Source organism: Mustela erminea, chromosome 7 (assembly GCF_009829155.1).
Source record: "Mustela erminea isolate mMusErm1 chromosome 7, mMusErm1.Pri, whole genome shotgun sequence".
Classification (NCBI taxonomy): Eukaryota; Metazoa; Chordata; class Mammalia; order Carnivora; family Mustelidae; genus Mustela; species Mustela erminea.
In genome coordinates, this window is record NC_045620.1 from 135,920,168 (window position 1) to 135,930,001 (window position 9,834).

Here is a 9,834-nt window from a genome sequence, read left to right on the forward strand (position 1 = left end):
GTGACATCAGGCCCATTACGTAACCTCTCTGAGCCTTGGTCTCCTATCCGTTGCTGTGAAGCAAACTCCTGCCATTTTTACTGAAATTGTGAGAAGGAAGAAGGCCCATGTGTAAACATTAAGTGAAAACACAGAAACGTAGCAGGTCCGGGGTGGGCACGTGGTTTCTCGAAACCTAGTGCTTTAGGGCACTGTCATTCCAGCCTCGTAGAACCCTGTGGGGAGTCACAGCTCTTAGTAACCCATCCTCCAGATGGTCTGACTGGGGCTGGGGGCCACAGAGCCAGGCCGGAGCTGAGGGGGTATTCCCGTGGCTCTCAGCTCCGAGGCCACCCAGGAGGCCCTGCCATCTTTATCTTGGCTTCCCTCTCTTTTTGCCATGTTTGAGGAACTTGGCTCAAGAACCGGCAGCCCCTGTCCTGAATGGGGCCTTGCTTCCAGGAGGACAGCTGGATGATAGCAGGTATACAATAATTTCTGTTTGCTTTCTGAGTTTTTCCTCTGATAGCATTCAGTGAGAACTGTGCTGCTGGGTGTTTACTGCCCACCCTGAGGACTGGCAGTGCCTTGGCTAGAGAGGAGGAGGATGGCCAGGTGGAGGTGGGGGAGGAGGGGCGCGAGGAGGAGGAGCCAGGAGCCTGAGCACACTGTTCCTGAAGGTGTTTAGACAGTGGCGCTTTTCCCCACAGAGCTTCCTTTGGGCTGAGGAGTTCCTGAGACATTTTCAGTGTAAAGGGCGGCCATCCTCCATGACGCAGGGGACCAGATACCATCGGAACAAGAGTATATTTAGAAGACAGGAAATAAGCCCTCCGGCCTGCCCTTGACTTTACCGCAGGCGTTTTCGCCTTGTGAGCGCCCCGGAGTTGACAGAGAGGTTGCAGGGCTTGGTGAGAGGAAACGGCTTCGGGCCTTCGGGCGAATCATCCTTTCTTCCCTTTTTCGTCTCCTTCTCTCTCTGTTTCTGTGCTCGCATGCTCTGCTGGGGTCGTCCCAGTGTGACGGGGAGAAATTGTTAGGAACTGAGTCACGTTGCTGGATTTTTTCAGCTGGGTCCCTGATTAGTAAACCTGGGTCAAGAAGGGAAAATGCACGGCCCTATTCTTAAATGCGGTCAGCCCCAATGTTCCTAATTCCTAGAACAGACACCAATTGCTTCTCTCCCCTCGAGTGTAGACAAACACTTGGCAGCTGCATGACCTTCGGCAAATTAAACTCACAGAGGACTGGTGTGGTCATCTGTAAAGTGTGGCTAATGTCACCTCGCTCAGAGGACGTGATGACCCTGTGCCTGTCTTTCCTGCTCTCTCCCCCACCCCCGCTCCCAGGGCAGGGCCTCTGGTCACCACAGGGGTCAGACTGACTGTTCCAGGACCCGTGTGGGGCCCGGCCGAGCTCCCCAGGGGTCAGTCTACCACTCCCTGCGACCCAGAGTGAAACTCAGGCGTCACCAGCCAGGGGAAACTTGGCAACTTCATTCAGTAAATAAGCATTTGACGCCCCTGGGGAGGCCGCTGGAGAGAAGCACCATGGCCGTGGCCAGGGACTCTGTCTGGGGCAGAGGCGGACACAGGACTGTAGCAAAGATGAATGGGAGGCACGTGGGGTGGGGAGGGGCGCCGGACTCAGCCTGGGGACTTTGGCACGGCTCCTTCACAGACCTTGCTGTCCCTTCGTGAGAGTCCGAGGATATACCCGGGATACAGTGGCGTGAGAAAGGGTGGGGACAGCGGGTCAGGGAGTGTCTATAGGGCTGCTCGGGGGAGACACCGTCTCTCAGAATAAGCTGTGTGAGATACGCAATGTTTCTAGAGAAGCACAGGCACGTGTCTGGTGTAAGTAGCACCTGTCATCAGGTTTGGGGGCGCGGAGTGCCAGACACCGTGCCCGGAGCTCATCGTGGCAGCTCGGAGGGGTCCAGCCTTCGTGGTCCCCAGTTTGCAGACGGGCTCAGATGCATGCTCCGGTGCTTACAGTGGGGAGAGGGCAGCACCGGGGTGTGACCAGAGGTGGCATCAGCCTCTGTGTGACCGGCCCGTGGGAGGCTCACCTGCGCAGCGTGCTGGGAGACAGTGGGCTTAGCTCCGCACGCTTCAGAAAAATCTCCGTTAAAGAACTTCAGCCGATCGATCCCCCACGATCTAACTCAATGGGTCACGCGACGCCAATTTATACCATGTGTGAAACAGAACACACAATTAGCTGTTTTATATATTGCATAATGGCTGTCTTAGCTAATTCCCAGCCCGACGGCTTTCTTGCCAGAGGGTGGGAGCTGGACTCAGACTTGTCAGTGTAGCTACGGGTTAACACTTTCCCAAAGTTCAGAGAGTGGGGAATGAGGCGGTGACGGCTGGAAGGATTGTAGCCGGGTCCTGGCCCTGGGGAACTGGCGTTTGGATCATTCTCGAATGACCTGGGAAGTCCAGGTGTGATAGTCTGAATGCGACAGAAGTACAGCATCCCGGGCTTGGGAAGCTGCAGTGCCGGCAAGGACGCCCCCCAACCAGGGGTGGTGGCTGTCAGCCAGGAGCGAGCCATCTTGCACGCGCAGGATGCGGGGACCGCCCGCAGCAGCGGGGCTGAGGAATCGGGAGGGTTCATGGAAGTTCTCATGTGTGCAGAGGCCCAGTGGCTTTACTTCCCCTGAGGGTCCTCTGTGCCCCCGATGCCCCCCGGCCTCTGCCCAGCCTCTGTCTTCTCAGGGGGCCCCTTGCTGGCTCTGGCCTTGCGTTCAGCTTCCTACCGTGCTCTCTGGCCTAGTGTGGATCCTGGAACACGTGTGCTCAGAGGCCCTCGGGGACCAGTCAGGAACCTGAAGCCTGTCCTTATGTTTTGCTGTTTGTCTGGAATCCACTGGGTATCCCACATTTGGTGGTGGGTGATGCAGAGGCAGTGAAACGTGGAGCGCGTCCCCCAAGCTCTAGCTGTGTGGGTCCGGACAAGCCATTTTCCCTCTTTGAGCCTCCGTCCAGGGGGTCTAACACGATTAATGCCTCTCAGTGCAGGGAGAGGGGATCTGTGTGAGATATTTACGGAATGTGCCCAGCACAGTGCCTGGCATACGGAAAGTATTTGATAAACAGGAACTATTATTAATAAACACAGCAGTTTGGGATAGTGAATTTGGTTTCCTTAAGAGAGCTGTCTTGGAGAGATTTTTCCATCCTACTGTACTGCTAAGGAGACAACTAAATTCCTGTTTACATACAAACCTAAACCCTCTTATTCTAACCATGCCATCACCTTAAAAGACATATTTATGCTTTCAGTTTTAACTGTTCATACGTTTAAAAGCAGCGTGCACTTCCAGAGTGATTATGCGGATGCACATACGGAGTCTAACAATGGCACTGGCTGCACTAACCATCTATTTGGACTACATTGTGCAAATAAGATGTTATCTTAAATAAAGCTCCTAATATAACTCAGTAATCACTATAATGCTTTTTGGTGAAATTGTGGTGTTATTACTGAATTTAGCCATGAGTCTCAAATACCGAACCTTGGAGCAAACACCGGCAGTGCCCAGTTGCTGCATTCCTGTCCCCCCCACTCTCATCCCCCCGAGGAGCTGGATGTGACTGCCCTCGTGGGCTGGGGAGGGCAGGGCCGGGCTGGTGTCGTGCGTGGTCCTGGGACCCAACACCTACAGCCGTAGGTAAGCCAGTGTGATGGGTCGCACCTGCTAGAAGCGGAGCCACCTTTCTCAGAAGCCTCATCAAAGAGAGGGAAAGGAACTGTAAATACAGCCCAGTGTGCCCATTCCTGTGACAGTAGGGATGGCAGTGGGAGCTCGGCCGGGCTCACCGAGCAGAATACAGACCAGGAGGGACTGTAGCCAGCTTCAAGCCCCCTCTGCCAGGCAGGCTGCACCTGCATTGCCTCCTAATGCTCGTGAGGAGGGCGAGGTGAGGCCATGGGAACTCTGGGGGCAGGTGGATTTCGTTCACCAGCTCCAGACTGAAAGCAGTCAAGTCTTGAAGGTGAAACTATCCGTTTATCCTCACATCTCATTAAAGCAACAGGGAAATAGAGCCCCGAGGTAAAAATGGAGGGTTTAAAAATATAATGACCTTCCTACCTTTTTAAAATGTTAATAGTTGGAAGCATTTGGCTTAAAAGAAGGAAATGAGAGGCATGCCGGGAAAATGCAAGGAATCACATCAAACTTCCAGGAGAACTTGGGAAGCCTTGGTTAGCTAAGGAGTCTGAAGGCCAACATGGTCTCCATGTTCGATGCCTTGCCGGGACCTTCGGTGACACTCGTGTGCAGCAGCGCAGGTCCCTGGACTTCCCGCGGGGCGGAGGACAAGGTCTGTTTGTTTGCTGCGGAAGGAATGCTGATCTGGGGTGAGCAGACCTAGGTGCGGGCCTGCTACGGAAGGTCACTTCCCCTCTCCGGGTCTGCGTGTTCAGCGAAGCGACGTGCTATCCAAGGGAGTTCACTCCCTGTTAAATGAGGGGCACCACGAAGCACTTTCTAAACGGCAACGTGTTTTGCACATTTCAGGGGCTATTAGAATATCTGCGGAGGCCAGAGCCGGGAGGACCTTGGTCACCGGCTCTCCAGGGAGGATAGGAGGAAGCTTACGTAGGGTTCAGAGCCGCACCCCGTTCTGCATAGCGTTCATTTGCAAAAGGACCTGTTACAAACAGTTGCACAGTCGTGTGCCTGATGACCTTCACGGACACGTGGAGAGAGTCACACTTACGGAGCACCTGCCCCTGGCCCCCAGCTAAGGTGCCGAGGGCTTGTATGTTGGGTCTCTCTGTCTATATTTTCTTTCACGAACTCATAGAAATTCTAAGAGGCTGGTGGGTTTGGTCTGGAGGTGGTCTTAGGCAGAGGACTTGAATATTTCAGTGTCTTAGAATCATCTGTGATTTAACTTACAGGATTGCTGTAAAATGAAAACTCCAAGGCATGTGTAATGTGTGTCCTCAGGTGCTTCCGTGTTGTGGGAGCCCCTTTATGTTTTCCCTAGTTTGGGCCCCGCCACCCCTCTTTTTCCTCGCCCCGACGTGCTCACCGATGCTGACGTCTTGCCTTGGGGATTTAGTATGAACTTTCCCATTTACAGATGAGGCTACCGAGGCTTAGAGAGCTTTAAATGACTTTCCACAGACTGGAGCTGGTCCCTGACCTATGAGTCTTTTGTCTTCCAATCTGATGTTCTTCCACGAACGAGTGAGTGGGAACTTTATTTGGGCTGGAATTCAATTACAGGGCTCTGGAGAGCAGAGAGCATGTCTTAAAAGGTGGTGGGAGGGACAGAGGCTGAAGGCTCAGGGCGCGCACTGGACTCTGGCCTAAAATAACAGTTTAGATGATACTACGGTCTGATTTGTGTACCCCAAATTCATGCACTGAAGTCCTAACTTCCGCTAACTCGGAATAGGACTGTATTTGGAGAGTGAATTTTAAAAGAGGTGATTGAGGTAACATGAGGTCATACAAACGGGCCCTAACCCAGCAGGACCGGTGACCCCACAAGAAGGGGAGATCGGGACACAGACATGCACAGACGGCTGGCCATGCGAGGACCCAGGGAGCAAACGGCCATCCAGAAGCCAAGGAGAGAGGCCTTGGGAGAACCAAACCTGCTGACCCCTCAATCTTGGACCCCCAGCCTCCAGAACTGTGTGAGAATGGATTTCTGTTGTTGAAATGACCCTGTCTGTGGTGCGAAGCTGGGGCCCTCTGGCCAGCCCGCACAGACCAGCCGACTCTGTACATACAGACGCGAACAGCAGCGCCGAGAGCCGTTCCTTGCAGCTGGCTGCTGGGGACCCTGCAACGGTCCGTGCTTGTGCCCAGCGGGGTGGTGAACTAATGAGATTGGGTCCCCAGGCGTTCCTGGAGCCTGAGGTCTTGGAGTTGGCCATTGTGGGTTCAGGAGGTCCTGTCGGTGGGGCTGGAGCCCAAGCAGGCCGCATCCATCCAGGCCGAGCATCTCACAGGTGGGACACTCGGGCCTGGGGCGGAGTGTGGTCTGCCCAAGGTGGGGCTGGCGCCGGACACCCACTCCTTACAGACCACTCGTGCACACAGACTGCACTCATGTGGGAGACAGAAAAGGAAAGAAAAAGAATTCTCTTCAGACTCAGAAGCGCCTAACACAGAGAAAACAATGCACTTAAACCCCCCAAGTCTTCTCTGGATGTAATCACTCGTTTGCCAGGTTCATTCTTGGCTGTCTGTGGGTGTTATTAGAAACAGTTAAACCTTATCATCCGCCCATTGTGTGAGAAGGACAGCAAAGGTTGGAGAAAAACACGCTTCTCTTGCCTCATCTGAAAATTACCCTCATCACCGGCATTGTTTGTGGACCAGATGAGCCAGGGCCAAGCTCACAGGGCTTTTGTCAGGTGCACGGGACTGAGGCCAGGCTGGATGCACTCTGCTGCCTTCCATGGAAGGTGCTGGATGGTTCTGTGGCTGCAGAACCACTCCGAGGCCAGGACGTCTCTGCCTGGCCTTTCTGTAAAATGGGCTTAGTGACTTGAGTCGGGTGGAAACGAGACCTGCCGACCGTGTACCTGGGGGGCGACTGTGCGTGTTTACCTGTGCGGTCTACCCAGCTCTGCAGGGCTGCTCATCTCTTAGAGAGGAAACGGAGGGGCACAGGGGCTCGGGGACCCACGTGGCTGAGGGAGGCGCTGAGCTGTGATTCACCTGTTGCAAAGTTGGGCCTCTTCGTTCAACCACCTTGTCCCCACTGGGGTATTTGCCAAGTGCCGCTGACCTGGGGGGCCTGGTCCCTGACCTGGGGCGCTCACAGTGGGGCACCGGGGTGCTTCCCCAGAGCCACGGGTGTGGGGCTGGTGGGCTGGTGGGAGGTAGAACAGGGAGGGCAGGGCTTCAAACAATGAGGTATGTGTCTAACTAAAGAAGTAATACTCATTGCTACAAATTGAAATTACGTGTATTTCTACGATCAGAAATTCGCTACTGTTACCCTTTGGTACATTCTGTTCTGGTCTGAATTCTCCTACACATGAATTTTCTTACCTGGTCGCAATTGTCCCTTGGTTACAGGCCTCCGTAGGTAGGATCAAAATTTTTCTCATCTTCCGTTTTATTCCTCTGAAGGGACAGTACTGAACGAGTGGTTTTAAGTAAAGTTGTAGAACAAAAATACATATCCAGTCGTATAGCCTCTTGTTCTCATTTAAAATTAAATGTGTTTTCTTACATTGTTACCTTCTTTTTCTAACTAGTGTCTCTAAAATAAATGCATATAAAAGCATAATTTAATGTACCGCTCCATTTCCATACCCTTAGACATTTAGGTGTTTTCCAGTTTTTCAGAACACAGTGTATTCTTAATAAATAATGACGCAATGAACATCTTTGTACATAAAGCTTTATTTCCATATTCTGGGATATCTCATTTGGATGGATTCCTGGAAGGTCCTTAATGGGTCAAAGCATATGAAGGTATTCACTTCAAATCCTTCGGTGCAGATGGCTACAAACAATTTTTCCAAACACTGTGTCGGCGTGTACTCCCACCGCTGGGGCAAGGGGCTCAGGCAGACAGAGTGGGAGGTCTGGGGTCTATGCAGCTCAGCTCACCCCGTAGGAAAGGAGATGGAGGGACCCAGGAGCACGAGTCTGGCTCTGTTCCTTGCAGGGGACTGTGGTAGATTGATTAAGCTCTCTGGGCCTCCGTTTCCTCATTTGTAACACAGACATGATAGTGCTAGCTCAAGGGATTGTGGTGAGGACCAAGGGAGCAAAGTTTGTGACTGTGCTCAAGGGTCCATGAGACTCCGAAACGAGAGTAGCCTGGCAGAGGGCCCTGCGGTCAGTAGGCACCAAGCTTGCAGCACCACAGGACTGATTGCAGCACCTCAGGACTGAAGGATCTAGCATCTGGGACTCAAAACACAGCACCCTGGGTTCAGACGTGCAGTACCTGGGGCTCAGGTGTGCAGTACCCAGGACCAGGTGTGCAGGACTCAGGGCTCAGGTGTATAGTACCTGGGGCTCAAGTGTATAGTATCCGGGGTTCAGGCATGCAGCCATGAGGGCTCAGGTGTGCAGTAACCAGAGCTAGGTGTGCAGTGCCCAGGGCTCGGGAGTTAGTCCTAAGAATGCTAAGTTGTGTGCTCCTGTCCACCTCCTCAGTGCGGTTGAAATCTGAGCTCCAGCTTCCATGTGTCCCAGTCCTCTGACTCAGTTTGTGGTTTGCTCCCTGGCCCGAGTACACAGCCTCCCTGTTCTGTTACTCGTGGCTTCCAGGGTACTGTTTGCTAAAGGATCATGTCAAGAAGCAGCTGGAAGTGAGCAGTAACTTCTTTTTCTGGTTGGATATAGCAACATCAAAACTATCCTAAAAAATCTATTCCCAAAACTGTAGAGGCCAAGGAAGAAAGAGAGAAGACACATGCTGAATTGCAGCCCATGGTTGCGGGGGGATCGGTCACAGGGAGGGGCGAAGTCAACAGAGGGTCCCGGCACAAAGGGAATCTACACCTAGGGAACGAGTTCAGTTCCCCACCCTCCCTCCCTCCTTATCGTCCCTTCTGTTCTGTGTGCTCCTGTATGCAACGTGCGCTTCTGACGGGAGCACGGGGAGCTCGGAGACGCCGGGCTCTTAGGGCCTCTGGGTCTAGAGGACATGCCTGCGAGGGAAGGTGTGATGGGAATGCAATTGGGCGTGGGCTTTGACGGCATGCGGGGGGTGCTCACGGATGGCCCCAAGTCCTCCCAGAGGCACGTGTGGTCATGTCAGGTCTGCATTTAAGGGACATGCTGTGTGAAGGACACCAGCATGGGGGACCATCTGTGGAGAGAGGACTAGTCCCGGAGGGAGGAGAGGCCTGGCACCCGAGGCTACCACTTGGCAGGCAGGTGGACTCTCAGGGGTCAGGGTGGGGAGCTCGGTGGAGGAAGACACTGCTGGTCCAAGGGCAAGTGCCACTGCACCAGGTTCTACTCTTATAGGAGTCCCTGGGCTCCAGAAAACCTCTCTCCCAGCTCCAAAGGGGATTGCAGAAATTCTTCTGCGGCTGTGCTGAGAAGGTGAGGCACTTCCAATACCCAGAAGGAAGCGGTTTGTTTGCTGCTTGAATATAGCCTCTTCCCACGTCATCAGACTCAGATCTCAGGGCAGAGCTTTCCCAATTCTGCATGCTCTGACTGTGGACCCCTCCATCGGGAAACCAGAGCTTCCCCGTGGGGGTCTGTGCTATCATGCATGGGGAACCAACTGACATTTCTTTCTCCTGGGCTTTTGGAACCACGCTTGGCATTCTGTAAAAACGTGCCGGTACTGTAGATTGCTCCAGTGTTAAAGAAGAAGATCCATAACTCCAGGGATGGAGTCCTTACCATGTGTCAGGCGCCAGCGTGCACGCCGAAATTTAGCTTTCTGGAGAAGCCTGTGAGTTAGGGATGCTATCTCACCATTTCATAGATGAGGATCTGAAACTCGAAAATGTTAAGTGACTTGCTTCAGATGACACAGCTCGTAAAAGGCAGAACAGGAATCTGCTTCCCGCCTGAGGTGCTGGGACACACCCCCCCCCCCAGGCCTCCATGCACCTGCTGGGGGAAGGACAGGCATGACAGCGAGTATGGGACACGTGGCTTTCGGGAAGTTCTACTTTCAGGAGCTGGAGGTGTCAGGCCCACGTTTGCAAGTCCCCCACGATTCATCAAAGCTCCTGTGGAAATGACTTCATCGGGGCCAGGCCCTGGAAAGAGGTTGGGATCAGAGGCAAAGGCTGACTACTTCTGAACATCCGAAGGAAGATCAATACAAAACAAAACAAAACAAAAAAGGATTAAAACTGTTATAGGTGGACTAAGATGTGGAATAG